A 17,864-nucleotide genomic window follows, 5' to 3' on the forward strand; every position below is an offset into this window, starting at 1 on the left:
CCTTGGAAGAAAAGCTATGAAAAACCTACCCAGCATATTAAAAAGCAGAGAGATTACTTTGCTGACAAAGTTCCATATGGTCAAACCTATGGATTTTCAGTAGCCGTATAAGGATGTGGGAGTTGAACCATAATGAAGGCTGAGCACTGAAGAATTGATGGTTTCAAACTGTAGTGTTGGAGAAGACTCTTGAGAGTCCCTTGGACTGCAGGAAGACCAAACCAGTCAATCCTAAAGGAAATCTACCCTGAATATTCATTGGAAGGACTGACGCTGAAGCTGAAGCTGCAATACTTTGGCCCCCTGATGCGAAGAGCCAACTCATTGCAAAAGAACCTGATGCTGGAAAAGATTGAGGGCACGAGAAGAAGAGGGCAGCAGAGGATGAGGTGGTTGGATGGCATCACCAATTCAGTGGACATGAGTTTGAGCAAGCTCCAGGAGACAGTGAAGGACAAGGAAGCCTGGTGTGTAGCAGTCCATGGAGTTGCAGAGTCTGAACAACTGAGTGGTTGAACTGCAACAACAATAATTTGAACCTGGGGCAAATTATGAACAGCAACGTACAAAAAGATAAAAACCTGACTGTCACTTCTGAGGTGCTGGGAGCAATTCCTGCACACAGTGCCAATGGTGGGCAAACCACCTAAGCCACCCCTCTGGCCTGATCCACAGATCCATTCCTACCTTCACCCCACCCTCACCTCATTTAAGAGACTGACTCACCCGCCCTCAAGGAGCAAGCAGGAGAACCTATTACTGGATTATGCTCCCTCATGCTACACCACAAGTCCCAGTAAAGCCTTGACTGAATTTCTCATCTGGCCTCTTATCAATGTCTATTGATTAAAGAGTCCAGAACCGAGATCAGTGCACCATAACAAAGACCCAGCTCAGCCAAATTAATTAATTAAAATGAAAATAAGTAGATTTGGTTGAATTCTGAGTAAATTTTAAAGACAAATATGATTTGCTTAATTAGATGTGATATAAAAAGTGAGAGGTCAAAGGTAATTCTGGAATTTGGCCTGACCAACTGTAAGGATGAGCTGGCATAGGGAAGAGGAGATCTGGGGGAGAAAGATTAGGAATTTGCATTTGGAAATGTTAAACTTGAGATGCCTATTAGACAGCCATACAGAGATGTTCAGTAGGCAACTGGATATACATGTCTGGAGTTCAAGATAGATGTTGGAACTTAAGATAAAATTGGGAAGCAGCAGTTAGTGAATAGGTGGTTTATTATTCTATGGGACTAGATGAAATAAACAAGGACATGAGAGAGAGAAGAGATAAGAAGTATAGCAGCCAATGCCTGTAGCATTCTGACATTAAGAGATTGTGGTGATAGGAGGAACTAACCAAGAAGACTAAGGAGAACCAGTGACACAGGAAGAAAACCAGTAAAGTATAAAAAAAAACAGGTAAAGAAACCATTTAAAGGAGGAAGAAGAAATTCATGACAGTCAATGCTGCAGAAAGTTCAAGGAAGATGAGAATCGAGAATTGAAAACAGCTTTTTAGTAGAATGGTTTGTTGTTGCCAGTGATGTTGGTAGTGTAATTATGAAACTATTTTGTGTATATTGTAAGACAAAAAAAAAATGAGTAAATGCGTAAGTGCTGTTTGGAACCAGAGTTTTCACTGAAGGAGAAGGGAAATGTAAGGAGGATCCCAATACCTCTGGATTTCAACTGGAATTGTTAGAATAAACTCAAGGATCCAAATCTACTAAAAGAGTCCAGGAACACAGACACCTAGTAGCAGTGTACATCTCTGTTAGAGTGGGGGCTTCTAAATACTGTCCCCACTAAAAGGAACCAGAGATCCTTAGAGAAAGACCTGCTACAGTCAGATCTAGACAACAAAAGTATAAAATCAGTCTGAGGCATCACATATTTCCAAAAAGCAAAGGATACTCAAAGAATGGGGAGATCATGTCAAAGGACACAGAGCTTAACTGAAAGGTGTATCATTGGGAAAACTGAAAAGATGTTGAGCAAAGATAATAATGATGGTAACGCACCCTCAAGAATGGGAGAAAATATTTGCAAACAAAGCAACTGACAAGCAATTATTCTCCAAAGTATACAAACAGCTCTTGCAGCTCAATATCTGCCTCCTGAGAAATCTGTATGCAGGTCAAAAAGCAACTGGACAAAAAGAACTGGACATGGAAAAATAGACTGGTTCCAAATCGGGAGAGGAGTACATCAAGGCTGCATATTGTCACCCTGCTTCTTTAACTTATATGCAGAGTACATAATGTGAAATGCCAGGCTGGATGAAGCACAAGCGGGAATTACGATTGGCAGGAGAAATATCAATAACCTCAGATATGCAGATGACACCACCATTATGACAGAAAGTGAAGAACTAAAGAGCCTCTTGATGAAAGTGAAAGAGGAGAGTGAAAAAGTTGGCTTAAAACTCAACATTCAGAAATTTAAGATCATGGCATCCAGTCCCATCACTTCATGGCAAATGGATGGGGAAACAAAGGAAACAGTGAGAGACTTTATTTTTGGGGGGGCTCCAAAATCACTGCAGATGGTGACTGCAGCCATGATGTTAAAAGACGCTTGTTCCTTGGAAGGAAAGCTATGATCAACCCAGACAGCATTTTAAAAAGCAGAGACATTACTTTGCCAACTTTCCAGTAGTCATGTATGGATGTGAGAGTTGGACTATAAAGAAAGCTGAGTGCCGAAGAATTGATGCTTTTGAACTGTGGTGTTGTCGAAGACTCTTCAGAGTCTCTTGAACTACAAGGATATTAAACCAGCGTATCCTAAAGGGAATCAGTCCTGAATATTCATTGGAAGGACTGATGCTGAAGCTGAAACTCCAATAATTTGGCCACCTGATGTGAAGAACTGACTCACTAGAAAAGATCCTGATGCTGGGAAAGATTGAAGGCAGGAGGAGAAGGGGACGACAGAGGTTGAGATAGTTGGATGACATCACTGACTTGATGGACATTAGTTTGAGTAAGCTCTGGGAGTTGTTGGTGATGGACAGGGAATCCTGGCGTGCTGCAGTCCATGGGGTTGCAAAGAGTCAGACGCGACTGAGTGACTGAACTGATTTATATATATATATATGTGTACACACACACACACACACACAAACTCAATCAAAAAATGGGTGGAAGGACTTCCTTGATGGTCCACTGGTTAAGAATTACCTGTCAGTGCAGGGGACACATGTTCGATCTCTGATCTGAGAAGATTCCACAAGCCATGGAGCAACTAAGCCCCTGTCAACTATTGAGCCCAGACTCGCGAGTCCAGGAGCCACAACTACTGAAGCTCACAGGCCCACACTCCACAACAAGAGAAGCTACCACAATGAGAAGCCCCTGCTGGCCACAACTAGAGAAAGCTCACACAGCAACAAAGACTCAGGGCAGCCAAAATAGATAATTTTTTTAAAAAATGGGTGGGAGATCTAAATAGACATTTCTTCAAAGAAGACATAGAAGACAAAGAAGACATGTGGCCAAAAAGCACATGAAAAGATACTCAGTATCACTAATTATTAGAGAAATGCAAATCAAAACCACAGTGAGGTATCACCTCACACCAGTCAGAATGGTCATCATCAAAAAATCTACAAACAGTAAATGCTGAAGAGGGTGTGGAGAAAAGGGAAACCTCCTACACTGTTGATGGGAATGTAAATCGATACAGACACTATGGAGAACAACATGGAAGTTTCTTAAAAAATAAAAAATAGTGCTACCTATATGGTATATCCAACAATCCCACTCCTGGGCACATATCCAGAGAAAGCCTTAATTCAAAAGATACATGTACCCCAGTGTTCATTGCTGTAAGGTAAGGGAGTTAGAGAAGGTGAGGTTCAGAAAAAGAACAAGACAGGCACTTTACAGGAACAGATCACCTTTAATGAGGCGAGAAGGGGCAGCAGTCAGATTAGCGAGCTGCTGCACTAACCTAAGAAATGAGTAAGTGTATATAGGCAAGTATGTGGAAAGTTACTGTCTTAAGGGGGCCTGTTCTTCTCCAAGGTTGTTCGGAGTAGTTATCTCTTAAACGGCTGGGGCAAGGAATTTTGGAGATCGGCCAGAGGCTGGACCAGCTGGGAGCTGGGCGTAATCAACCTTAATGTCCATTTTTATCTTCGGGTGAGAGAGTTCTTTGTTTTGCATAGAATGGTGGGGAGGACCTGGAGGGGAGTTTTAACTCCAGGCTATTTTGAGCCTTGTAACTGTCCTTCATTCCAGACCCTAAGGAATATATAGAAAAAGAGTAAGAGAGGTGGGTGCCGATAATGTTCAGGGCTTCTTCCTGCTGATAAATGAGGGTCAGGGATTTGTGGTCTGGGAGGAAGGAAGTCTAAGGCCCATAGTGTTGATTTTTTATTTTAGCCATCAGGGTCTCAAGCAAAAGAACAGTCTTGACTTGGTCTTGGGAAATGGCTCGGATTCGTTCTTGAAGGAATCTCTGGAAAAGATTAAACAAACAAGGCCCAAAGATGAGTAGGAAGATGATAAAAATGAATGGTCCGAGAAGGGTAAAAGTTATAAAAGGTTTTTTTGTAGTCACAGGGTGGAGATATAATCTTCAGTGTGTTCAAGTGTGGATCTTTGAGGACTTGAGACCCAGATATCTGCTAGTAGTTGTTCCAGGAATAATTGTAGCTGTGAAACCGACAGGCTCATCTGTTGCCAGTTGGGGCCAGTGGAAGCCGTGAGAACTTTAGAGTTATAGGGCCTGTGTGAGAAACTTGATAAGTATTAGTCTGGCAGGCATTTTCATCATTTGGGCTGTATAACCTTTTTTAACCGGGTGATGTGTATCCAAGGGGTGATTTCTTTTAATGTTGCAGCGGTAGGGGTCAGCAGAATTACCATGTAGGGTCTTTGTCATTTTGGGGTTAGATCTGAGTGGGACTGAGCTGTCATACAGACTTTGTTTCCTATTTGAAGGGATGGGTATGGAAGATTGGGGTGTAGTCAAGGGAGTAAGTTATCCATATGTTGCCAAAGGGCATCTCGTGTCTGGGCAAGTAAAGGAGAAGGAAGGTGGAAAGGCAGTTTGGGACTGTCTTGGGAGGGGGGAAGACCCAAAGGTATTATGGGCCTCCCATACATGGCCTCAAATGGACTGATATTTAAGGGTTTTTTTTTGGTAAGGCCCGGACCTTTAAGAGGACTGAAGGGAGGAGTTTAGTCCAGTCTTGATGAAATTCGATCGTTAATTTGGTCAGTTTCTTTTAGGACTCGGTTGGCTCTCTCAACCTTTTTGGAAGACCAGGGATGATAAAGAATGTGAAACCTCTAAGGAACTTGAAGGGCTTGTGCAATATTTTGGATGATTTGGGATGTGAACGCAGGCCCGTTGTCAGACTGGAGGGAGGAAGGCATTTCAAACCTTGGGAGGATTTCAGTAAGAATAAGCTGAGCCACAGTAAGGGCTCATTTGTTAGTAGTCAGGAAAGCTTTAATCTATTTAGAAAATGTATTTATAAAGACGAGGAGAAGTCTAACCCTTTTTATGGGTGGCATGTGGGTGAAATCTACCTACCAGTCTTGTGTGGGAAGATGTCTATGAATTTGGTGGATGGGGAAAGAGGGGGGCGAATGTTAGAATTAGGATTTGTCTGCTGACAAATGGTAGAAGTTTGGGTCAGATTATTTGAATAAGTCACATTGTCCTTAGTCAGTTTAATAAAGTTCTGAAGGAAAGCCTTAAGTACTTTTGCAGAGGGGTGGAAAAGGGAATGTAAATATGAAAGTAATGTGTGGATGTTAGGCTCACCAATTTGGGCTATAGTAAAGACAGGGCTAACAGAGGCGGCTTGTCGTTTTGTTTCGTGATTTGTTATATTGTTATAAAAGCAGATAGGACTATGTCGCTGATGTCTCTGGCAATGTATTGCAGCAGCTTGGTTTGGGAACTGAGCCACATGGAGGAGTTCAGAAATAAAAGAAGCATTGAGAATAGGTGTGTCTTTCTGAGTCTCTTTTCAGATTATAATGTTAGAATGTAATATGTTATAGACATATTTGGAGTCAGTGTAAATGTTTATTGTTTGGTCTTTGGCTAGGGTCAAAGCTTGTGTAAGAGTTATCAGTTCAGCCTTTTGTGAGGATGTGTGAGCTGGGAGTGTGGCTAACTTGATGAGGCGAGGGGGGATAACTTTGCTGGGCTGTCTCTGAACTATAGAGTATCCAGCCCCAAATGGGGCTTCTGTTGGAGCATTGTCATTTATGAACCAGGATGGGACTTTGGGATCAGTAAGGGGCTGATCAGTTACATGTTCAAAGGGATTAAGTGTCATATCTAAGGTCTGAACACAGTCATGAGATAGGTGTTCTGTTTCTGGATCTGGTGTAGGGAGTAAGCTAGCAGGATTAAGAGGTTTACAAGGCATAAAAGAAAGGGATGGGTTGAGGAGGTGTGTGTGGAGGATTTGTAGTTGAGCAGGGGCAGAGAAAGGAAAGCCGGATGAGAGAGTAAATCTTTGAAGGAATGAGGTGAGCACACATTTAGAGGAGCATTTCGGGTTAGTTTTGGGGCTTCAGGTATTAAGAGGGTGGTTGCAGCTATGTAGGAGAGGGTCTGTTGTAGAGGACGTGGTAATAAGCTGGCAGGGTTAAGGGGAGAGCAGGGGGAGAATGAGAGCCGAGGGTCGAGGAGAAAGGCATGTAGGACCTGTACCCTGGAAGGGGGAAGGGAGAGGAAAGCCCGATGTGATAGTAAGTCCTGGAAGGTGTGTGGAGAACAGACTATTAAAGGGGCATGTCTAGAGAGTTTATTTGCTTTGGGTACAAGGGCTGCAATAGCAGCCATGGCCTGTATGGAGGGAGGCCACCCCTTGGTCACCATGTCAAGCTGTTTCGACAGATAGGCTATGGGAGCCCAGGTGTCTCCAGCCCGCTGACATAGAAGCCCCAGGGCCTGTCTTTGGTTGGAATGGGCAAAGAGAAAGAATGGTCTGGTGTGATCCGGCAGGTGGAGAGTTGGCACTCGGAGGAGGCTCTGGGTGAGCTGGTGAATAGAATTGGCCAGCGAGGAAGGGTTAAAGAGGGGCTCATCCAGACATCCTTTAGTTGCCTCATAGAGTGGCTTTGCAATGAGGGGGAAGTTAGGGATCCAACTGCGGAAAATGTTTAGAAGGCTGAGGATAGACGGGAGTTCTCTTTTTGTTTTTTCGAAGTGTACAGTTAATTAAGGCCTGGATTCTCTCTGGGGGAATAGTTCTTTGTTGGCGGGATATGGAGAGCCCCAGGTAGGTGACGTTTGTCTGTACTACTTGGGCCTTGGATTGGGACACCCGATAACCCCAGGATCTAAGGGCCCAAGGAGTTTGGCAATATGTTGGAGGCAGAGTTTTGGGGTTGGGCTACAAAGGAGGAGGACATCTACGTATTGGAGGAGATGACTTAGGGCTAGGTCGAGTGTCTGTAGGTCCTTTTGTAAAGCCTGTCTAAAAAAGTGGGGGCTGTCTCTGAACCCCTGGGGGAGAACTGTCCATGTTAGTTGTTGGGAAACATGAGTCTTGGGGTCTTGTCAGGTGAAGGCGAAAAGGGGCTGGGAGGGGCAGTGGAGGGAGATGGTGAAAAAGGCGTCTTTGAGATCCAATACTGTGAAGTGGGTTGCGGTCGGGGGTATGGCAGACAGAAGGGTGTAAGGGTTAGGGACTATTGGGAATGTCGACATAATAGTCTCATTGATTTTTTGCAGATCTTGGACCAGTCTCCAAGAGTTTGGTCCCCTTCCTTACTGCCAGAATAGGGGTGTTGTGTGGTGAATGGGTAGGAATTAAGATAAAGGCTTGAAGAAGATAGTCTATGATAGGCTTAAGTCCCTTGTGGGCTTTCGGGGTGAGAGAGTACTATTGTTGGGTGACTATAGTCAAGGGGTCTTTTAGGGTAATGTGGACTGGAGGATGATGTTTGGCTATGGATGGGTGATCAGTGTCCCAGACTTGGGGGTCTAAGGTAGGTAGATCTAAGGGAAGGTCAGGGGTAAGGGATAGGGCGGTCCAGGTGCTATCTGCATGCAGAATACAGAGACTGTATCGAGGGGGGGGGTATGGTAATAAAGACTCCCAATTTGGATAACAAATCTCTCTCTAGGAGTGTCATCAGGCACTGAGGCATTATGAGGAATGAGTGTATGAGGGTCGATTTTCCAAACTGAAAGAGTAATGGAGGGCTAATTTTTGGCCTTAAGGGAACTCCAGGGACCCCCTTGACAGTGAGTTCTGAGTCTTGAGTTGGGCCAGAGTAGGAAGTTAAGAGAGAGAAAGTGGCTCAAGTATCTATTATAAAGGAGGTCTTTTTTCTGGCCAATACCCCATATACCCTAAGTTCCGAGCTCGTGTCTGGAACACAGACTGGGGGGCTGGAACCTGGGCTCCGTCATTGGAACAACTCTCGTAGGGTTGGGCTGGGGTTTTGGGGAGAAGTGGGGATCTCTCCAGGGGCGCCAGGATGCCCCTGTGGATGTTCCACTCTCCAGTTCTGGGAGGTGGGGACCTCCCCAGGGGTGTCAGGGCATCCCTGGGGACAGTCTACCTCTCAGTGTCTCCACTGACCACAGGTTGGGCATGTTTTTGTGGGGGACCGTGGGTTTGGACATGTCTTTGTCCAGTGTCCTGATTGGCTGCATTGGAAGCAGGGTCCGGGGTTGAGTGGGGGGAGGTCGTAAGTTTCAGTCTGGGATGACTTGGGCTGGGCTGATCTTAATTGCTGCTGCCAAAGAGGCATATTTAGCTTTTTTTTTCATGGTCTTTCTCTTAGCCTCTTCGTCTCTCTTCTTGAAGGCTATTTTTAGAAGGTCTCTTTGCGGGGGGTCTCAGGGGCCTTCTCTAACTGGCATAGTTTTCGGTGAATATCGGGGGCTGACTGGCTTATGAACTGGACATGTAGGTACAGAAGTCCGGCAGGGCTGGAAATACCTAGATTAGTGTATTTTTGGACGGCCTCAGTAAGCCATGAAAGAAAAAGGGCAGGATTTTTATCTTTTTCTTGAGTCATTTTTTTAATCTTATCATAGTTAACATGAATGTGAGAGCTTTTTAGCATTCTTTCTAGTAAACAGGTGATCATATGATGCAGGTACTAGATGTCAGCATCGCCTGCTTGATATGTCTACCATGGCTCAGTTAAAGGGATTGTCACTGGATTAGTCCTATCTTGGTTATGGAGCTGATCAGCATGAGTCTGGGTGCCTGTCATATCTGTTTCTTTTCATCAGGGGTTGAAGCGGCATTTAGGATGTAATAAAGATCATTTTAGGTTAAATGGTATGTTAGTGTAAGGTGGAGGAATTTTTTCTGTATCTAGTAGGATTTTTTGAAAAGGATCCCAATTTTTCTTCAGTTTGGCTCATATCAGAAATTGAGAAAGGCACATGAACCCATGTAGGGCCCTCCGGTCCCACTACCTCTCTGAGAGGAAATGTGTTTGCTTCGGGTCCTGGCCGATGGAGGGGGGGTGGAAATCTCTTTCGGGGTTTTGGAGTCATCATTTTCTGTTTTGGAGGAGGAAGGGCTAGAGGATGGGGTCTCATCTCCGGAAGTTTTTTTTTTTCGAGGAGGTAGGGAGGAGGCTCATCTGTCTGGTCAAAATTGGGGGCTGAGGTTTAGGGGGCCTTTTAGGGGCTTTAGATTTGGATGTTTTTTGTAATGGAGGAGGAGAGAGAGCAGAGGAGGATTTGATAGGTAGAACAGTCTTTGTAGAGAGAAGGACAGCTTTTAAGGTCTCAGAAGGCTTGAATATAGGGGACCTTTGACCATTTGCCATTCCATTTGAGGAAGTTAGTGAGATCTTATAAAATATTGAAATCCAAAGTCCTGAACTCAGACCAGCGGTTTTGGTTGTCTAATTGGTATTGAGGCCAGATCTGTGTACAGAGTTGTTTTAAGTGGTTAGCTTTGAGTTCAGTGAGTGAGAGTGGTCTGAGATTTTTGAGAACACAGGCCAGAGGGGAATCCTCTGGGACAGATTGGCCAGACTCCATAATTGAAAGGCAAGCAGAGGCTCCTATTGGGAGCGTGAGTCGTCACCCGTAGTCGCAATAGGAGTTACGAGAAGAGAGCTCTGTGTCGAGGTGGAGCGTCCCCCACCGTCGTCTACAGAGTGGCCCTAGGCTGAGGATCCCCAGGACCTGGAGAGGACTAGGTTCTAGGGGGCCTCTAGAACACTGTCCGGATCTTACCTTAATCTAGGGGCCGGCTCGAGTGGAGTGTTGCATGTAGAGTGGTCGAATGGCAAAAGGCCTCTGTCCTGGAGTTGGTCGGTCTCGTGGAAAAGAAAATGTAGAGAAAAGAGAGAGAGGCCAATATTTCTTGGGTTATGTGGAAAGCCAATAAAGGCCTTACACAGGACTTGTACTGCTCACAAAGACACAGGGCGTCCTCTCGGAGGTCTTGAAAGCCCGGGCAGGAAAGTGAGCTTGGCAGGCTTCCACGCTCTGAAGAGCTGGCCGTGGAGAATGAGAAGGAACCTCAGCCTCATGGGTTTTGGCGCCAAAAATGTAAGGTAAGGGAGTTAGAGAAGGCGAGGTTCAGAAAAAGAACCGAGACTGGCACTTTACAGGAACAGATCACCTTTAATGAGGCGAGAAGGGGCAGCAGATTAGCGAGCTGCTGCACTAACCTAAGAAATGAGTAAGTGTATATAGGCAAGTATGTGGAAAGTTACTGTCTTAAGGGGGCCTGTTCTTCTCCAAGGTTGTTCAGAGTAGTTATCTCTTAAACGGCTGGGGCAAGGAATTTTGGAGATCAGCCAGAGGCTGGACCAGCTGGGAGCTGGGCTTAATCAACCTTAATGTCCATTTTTATCTTCGGGTGAGAGAGTTCTTTGTTTTGCATAGAATGGTGGGGAGGATCTGGAGAGGAGTTTTAACTCCAGGCTATTTTGAGCCTTGTAACTGTCCTTCAATTGCAGTACTACTTACAATAGCCAGGACAGGGAAGCAACCTAAATGTCCATCAATAGATGCATAGATAAAGATGTGGTACATATATATAATGGAATATTACTTAGCCTCAAAAAGAACAAAAGAATGCCATTTGCAGCCATATATGGGACCTAGTGATTGTCATACTAAGTGAAGTCAGACACAGAAAGACAAATATCATATGATATCAAATGTGGAATATAAAAAAGGGTACAAATGAACTTACTACAAAACAGAAATAAGAGTCACAGATGTAGAAAACAAACTTATGGTTACCAGGAGGGATAAACTGGGAGGTTAGGATTGACATATACACACCAATATACATAAAATAGATGACTAATTAGGACCTACTGTATAGCAGGGTGAACTCTACTCAATACTCTGTATTAACTTATATGGGAAAGGAATCTGAAAAAGTGGATATATATATATATGTATGTATGTATAACTGATTCACTTTGCTATACACCTGAAACTAATACAACATTGTAAATCAACTATACTTCAATAAAAAATTACATAAAATAATGATGGCAATGTATTATAACACATTGAGTAAGAATAAATGTTTTCCATAATGATATTCAAAAGAGAGAGAAAGGTGAACAGGAGAAACTCCTCTATCCAAAAACAAAACCAAAACCCAGCTAATAAATGAAGGAATCATATAATTAGAAAATTAAACATTTGGTAACCCCCAACACAACTGTTATTATTATCAATGAAAGTAAACAACATAGATGGATGTTAAACAATTGGGTGAAATCATATGGGAAAGCATGATAATTATAAGTTCTCAAAAGTATCACCTCACAAATTACCTACTAATGTTAAAGTGAAAATATATCTCCACAAAGGAGAGAGATGGTGGTCCCATCTGAGGTTGTGGGACAACCTGATACTATATACCTCTTGATGAGATTCATTATATATGTAGGGGTACAATATATAAACATACATAGCATTCCTGCCAAACAGTGTTTAACCTCGGTCTAATCTTGAGAGGAAAGAATCAGTCAAGTCCGGAAGGTGCAACACTGTACTGGGTAACCAGAACTTTAAAAAACTTAAAAAAAAAAGTCAATTGTGTGGAAAAACAGATAACATAGGGGGGTCATTCTAATTTGAAAGACTGAATGTCAATAATAAACAAATGTGATGAGCAAAACTCAACTGGATATTGAAATCCCCCAGAATTGTGACTGGAATAGCACTGGAGAGGATGACGAAATACCAGCAGCTAAAATCTTCAAGAAATGCAGATGAGTAACATGGGGTCCCTGATGCTGGGGAATATTGAAGGCGGGAGGAGTAGGGGATGACAGAGGATGAGATGGTTGGATGGCATCACCGACTCAACGGACAAGAGTCTGAGTAAACTCCGGGAGTTGGTGATAGACAGGGAGGCCTGGCGTGCTGCAGTCCATGGGGTCTCAAAGAGTCGGACACGACTGAGCAACTGAACTGAACATGGGGTCAGTAGGTGACTGCCCCAAGGAGAAGGAGTGGGTAGGAAGATCTGATGTTTTGAGAGTCTAAGTTGAATGTTAGACAGGAAAAAGGTAGAATGAGCTGGAAGTGGCATTGAGAAGCAAGGAACAGAATTTTTTTTCTAGGAGTAAGGAGAAGACCACAGCTACATTTTGAGAAAAATAAATGGAAATAATGTCTTCAGAGAGAACCAGGTTTTCGTAAGAAGGTGAACTTTCAGAAGAGGCAGAGGATATGGGGGACTTTACTGAATGACCAAAGGGCACAGTGGAAGGGTTTCAAGAGTTGAGGAGGATAGAGATAGTATAAGAAAAAGAAATCCACAAAAGAATACGGGAGTTGTTCTCTGTGAGGAAAAGAGGTAATAGGGGAGTTCTGAACTTGAGGAAACTGATACAAACCCTGAAGTTATTTGACAGGCCCAGTGGCAGATAGTATTGATAAGGTTATGACTTGGGAGTGAGGGGTCTTAAAGGAAATCAACCCTGAATATTCACTGGAAGGTCTGAAGCTCTAACATTTTGGCCACCTGATATTAGAAAACACCCTGATGCTGGGGAAAATTGAGGGCAGGAGGAGAAGGAGGTGACAGAGAATGAGATGCTTGGATGGCATCACTGACTTAATGGACGTGAATTTGAGCAAACTCTGGGAGATAGTGGAGGTCGGAGGAGCCTGGTGTGCTGCAGTCCATGGGGTCGCAGAGTTGGATCCGACTTAATGACTGAACAATGATCTAAAAACATTCAGAATTCTGGAGCTCTCACTTAGCTACAACTGATCTCTTTCTTTGAGCACAAGGCCACACAGAGACCCCTCTGACACTTGCCAGTGCAGGTTTGGAGGTCAGAGGCCAGGGCAGTGCCATCTGGCATGAGAGCTTCCTTCAGCTGCCTTGGGTATTATCCACAGCAGGAGGAATCAAGGTTCTGACTTTCTACCTGTTTTGAAGACAAACCCACTCCTGAAGCCCATGCTTCTCAGGAGATCAGAAAACAGTGATGACAATTATGCTGATAATGCTGCCAGTTCTCACATGGGACTAGGTACTGTGAAAACCAAAGGGTGACAAGAATGTCTAAAATGTAACACTTAAGCTGAAGGGTAGTCATGTTTCCCTGTGGCCAAGATGGGTACTCTTGAACCATGGGAAGTTTAGCTAGAGCCTACTAGAAGATTTTTTAAGTTTAAAAGTTGGCTACTTTCTATCACTAAGATCAGAAACACAATGGTCCTATCAGAAACTGTGGACATTTTGAAATAGCCTAATATTTAAGAGGAAATTAAAAGTAAGTCTTGCTTGCTATCAATGTTAAAAATCACAAATAGACACACCATACTGAGTCATTGTAATAATTCTCTAGCCTTCATTCACTGAATCTCTGCAGATTCAATTTGGCATCAAATAACAGCCCATTCTTCTCTGCCATAGTAGTCGTTGGGAGCTGATGAGGGAGACAGATAGCACCTTAGCTACAAATACAAAGATTTCAGGTGACTGTTTTGGAAAAAGTCTGGAAACATGCAAGTCTGATCTGTTTTTCTGAGCAACACTAAGCAAAATTGGAAACTTTCACTGTGCCTTTTTTTCTTAAATCAACTCGAGTAGGAGTTAGGATACTGGAGTTAGCCTCTGGTTATGTCCCTAACACTTAGCAGTTACTTGTAGTTTCTCTGTCTGCAAATGAAAAATAAAAACTCTCCCAAAGTGTCAAAGGGGATTTCTGAAACATTGTTGACTTGAGACCAGGGTGTTTCAACCTCAGATATGGAGAGAATGTTCACATCTTCAGGTCCAGAACTTATTAACTAATAGGCAAGAAATGGGAACCGCTCTTCTCAGAAGAGACCTCACGTAAGCAAAGGGAAGAGCCAGAAACAGATGCCAAATTTAAAGGAGACCCAGTGAGTAATGTCTAGAAAATGAATTAGATATTTAGAAGGACATAATGCCCAAGGGGGGTGGACAATATTTTGTAAGAAGCATGCAAAGGTGATGATGGGGAAGTTAGTTCACCTCATACCATTTCACCTCCAGTCAAATCTCCAGATACCAATTTGCTTAATTAATTCACCTAAAATTAGCATTTTCTAGAGCAGTGGTTCTCAATCCTAGCTATGAATTAGGTGGTTCTGATCTGGTAAATTTTAAAAAACATTAATAAATATTTCAGGGAGGCATTCAGAAAGGGTCCAGTAATTCTAAACAACAAACACTAAATCATGTCATATTAATAACCAAAAGAATAAAATTGCTTGACATAAAAATTGAATAAGTAATGTATTCAATGGTACAATATTGTAAAACTACAAAATTATATAAAATAAAGATAAGCCTCTCTTTCATGCACTTACCAAAGCCACCATGTCCTCTTTAGAAATAACCCATTGATGTCAAGTCCTCATGCCTTTCAGGAATATTTTCTACATACACCAGCATATATGTACATGTGCACAGGTAAGATCTTTTCATATACAGGTACCTTATATACTGGCTGTATACTGTTCTATTATATAGATACATTAACAAGCCCATATTTGGGGGAATTTAATGGTGTTTTTTTTTTAATTCCTGACTGATATACAATGCTGCAATGCATATTCTTTTGCAACCATCATTTCACCCATGCTAAACCATTAGAATGTATCTTTAAAATAAATTCCTAAAGTGGAATTGTTAGGTCAATATTTTTGAGTTGTAGTAAATACTGTCAAATTAGTTTCTGCAAAAATTTAGTAATACTGTCGAATTACTTTTACCAATTTATATTCCACTAGCAAGATGTCTGAGCTCAAATTACTTTCAAAATCACAGCCTGAAACAGGGCTGTGTATAGGCAATTAGTTTGGGAGACTTGAGGGCTGCACCCTGAAGGTCTGCAAACCTTGTACTTGCTCAGCCACAAGACCGAAGAAGATGCCTAGAAGCAGTGACAGAGATACCAACAATTTGTTGAACAGAAAAACTTACAAGTCAGAAGCAAAGTCCTGGGGTGACACCTCACCATGTATAGCAGATGGGCTGGCAGGACTTGGCAACAAAGTTGGCTGCTGGGGAAAAGAAAGAGGTTACTATTCATAGGGGGAACTGAAGTCCCTCTATTGAATATGGCTCTTTGGTTACCAGGGAAACCAGCTAAGGAGACTGTTCCTTAGATTCCCTCAGGTTAACAATCATCATGAGGGGCAGACTCTTTTCTTTGATAACCTGGAGTGGAGCTGTTCTGGACAAAGGATTAGAACAATCACCAGTCAGGGCAGGGGACAAACATGCAGGCAGTTACTGATTAGGCTCTACAATTAAGAGGGAAGGTCAGTCATATGAGAAGGGTGCAGGTGAACCAGGAAATGGTTGAGCAGGGGATGTAGAGAGAGCAAGAGAACGGCCCTCTTGAGTGGCCTGATCATACAGAGGCGATCTAAAGGATCAGAAGTGAAGGACCAAGAAAAGCAAAACAGAGAAGAGCCAATGGAAGGATGCATTATCTAGATCACCACTGTGGGGACCTGGGGGCCCCAGCCAGCCAGGAACTTCAGAGGAGGCTGTAAGATGCCTCTTGTAATTGTTCACACAAGGGTTAATGGAGAAACATAGGTCCATAAGTCCTCATCCTCCACGGACTGAAGGTTAGCCCAGAGGTATTAAGTCACATACTTCTAGAATAAACCTGTACTTTCAACCAACACTGACCCATGATGAGCCTTCAAAAAAGCTCTAGGAAAGAAAGCAAAATGCTTGGATGCATACTTGAAGCAATACACTGTCAGCTAGAAATGAGTCTAAGCCTACAGAGGATTTTTTCTTCTGCAGAGGTGTAGTTTAGAAGCTGTGAGATGAGGCACAAGATGTATCTGATATGTGGCATAGGACTTGCAGCCTTACCAACAATGTGTTATTAAATGCCTTAATCATTTCTTCAATAGGTGAAAAAATGATATTTCACTGGAATTCTATTTTGATTTTATTGAACCAAAACACTTATATTCTCCTTTTCTGTGAAATGTCCTTTGCACAGTTTTCTATTAACTTTGAGAATTCTTATCTATTAATGTGTAGGAGATATTTATGTGTATAGAAATTAGCCCTTTTCTATGACATTAATGGAAAGATATCTTCTGATTTTGTTCATAGTGGTTTTCACAATGTATTTTTTATTTTTTATTTTATTATTTTTTTAATAAATTTATTTATTTTAGTTGGGGGCTAATTACTTACAATATTGTAATAGTTTTTGCCATACATTGACATGAATCAGCCATGGGTTTACATGTGTTCCCCTTCCTGGACCCCCCACCCACCTCCCTCACAATGTATTTTTTAAAATTTGCCTATATAAAATATTTTTTCTGTCTTCTTAGTATTCTATCATACTTAGAAAATCTTTCCCCATTTTAAGATTTTTTAAAAATCATCTGTTTTGTGGCAGAGGCTATAGCCCCCAAATTCTCTTCTCTTTAAACAGAGAACCCTGGGACTTCCCTGGCTGTCCAATGGTTAAGACTTTCCCTTCCAATAGAGAGGTGAAAGTGAAAGTCACTCAGTTGTGTCTGACTCTTTGTGACCCCATGGACTATACAGTTCATGGAATTCTCCAGGCCAGAATACTGGAGTGGGTAGCCTTTCCTTTCTCCAGGGCCTCTTCCCAACACAGGGATTGAACCCCTGTCTGTATCTGACTCTTTGTGACCCCATGGACTGCATAGACAGCTTCCTTGTCTATCACCAACTCAGCTCAGCTGTTCTCTTCTAGGAGTTTTATGGTATCATTCTTATATTTAAGTCTTTAAGCCATTTTGAGTTTATTTTTGTGTATAGTGGGAAGGAGTGTTATAAGTTCATTGATCTGCATGTGGCTGTCCAGCTTTCCTAATATCAGTTTCTGAAGAGACTATCTTCTGTCCATTGTATATACGTGCCTCCTTTGTCCTAGACTGATGTAGCTGTGTGGGTTTATTTCTGGGCTCTCTGTTCTGTGCCACTGAGCTATATGCTTGTTTTTGTGCCAACACCACATTGTTGTTGTTTTTCTTTACGATAAACATGACTGAGTGAGATGTGGAGATGGTCTTCAGTCTCCATGATTTATTATTTTTTTAAACTTTTATTTTATTTACTTATTTGGTTGAGCTGGGTCATCGTTGCTGGGTGCCGTCTTTGTCTAGTTGTGGCAAGCAGGAGCTACTCTTCCTTGTGGTGCGTGGGCTTCTCATTGCAGTGGCTTCTCTTGTTGCAGATCATAGGCTTAGGCATATGGGTTTCAGTAGTTGTGGAGCAAGGGTTTAGTTGCTCCACTGAGTGTGGGATCTTCCCCGACTAGGGATCAAACTCATGCCTCCTGCATTGGCAGGCAGATTGTTATCCACTGTACCACCAGGGAAGCCCCACATAGTTTTGATTCCTGTATCTTGTAGTACTCCCACGACAGTTTG

At 42.7% G+C, this 17,864-nt stretch overlaps 1 protein-coding gene and 1 long non-coding RNA gene across 3 annotated transcripts in view; one reads left to right on the top strand and one right to left on the bottom strand.

The window, feature by feature from the left end:
* PCDHB1 (protocadherin beta 1) overlaps positions 1-17,864 on the top strand; it is a 107,755-nt gene that overhangs the window by 8,368 nt on the left and 81,523 nt on the right. The window lies entirely within an intron of this gene.
* On the bottom strand, positions 3,889-10,707 carry LOC145510290 (uncharacterized). The gene is made up of 2 exons (XR_014056933.1): positions 10,197-10,707; positions 3,889-4,469 (listed from the first exon to the last, which is right to left on the bottom strand). It is a non-coding gene; the product is annotated as an uncharacterized LOC145510290 (long non-coding RNA).

Source organism: Giraffa tippelskirchi, chromosome 6 (assembly GCF_054371585.1).
Source record: "Giraffa tippelskirchi isolate mGirTip1 chromosome 6, T2T-mGirTip1v1.2.pri, whole genome shotgun sequence".
Taxonomy (NCBI): domain Eukaryota; kingdom Metazoa; phylum Chordata; class Mammalia; order Artiodactyla; family Giraffidae; genus Giraffa; species Giraffa tippelskirchi.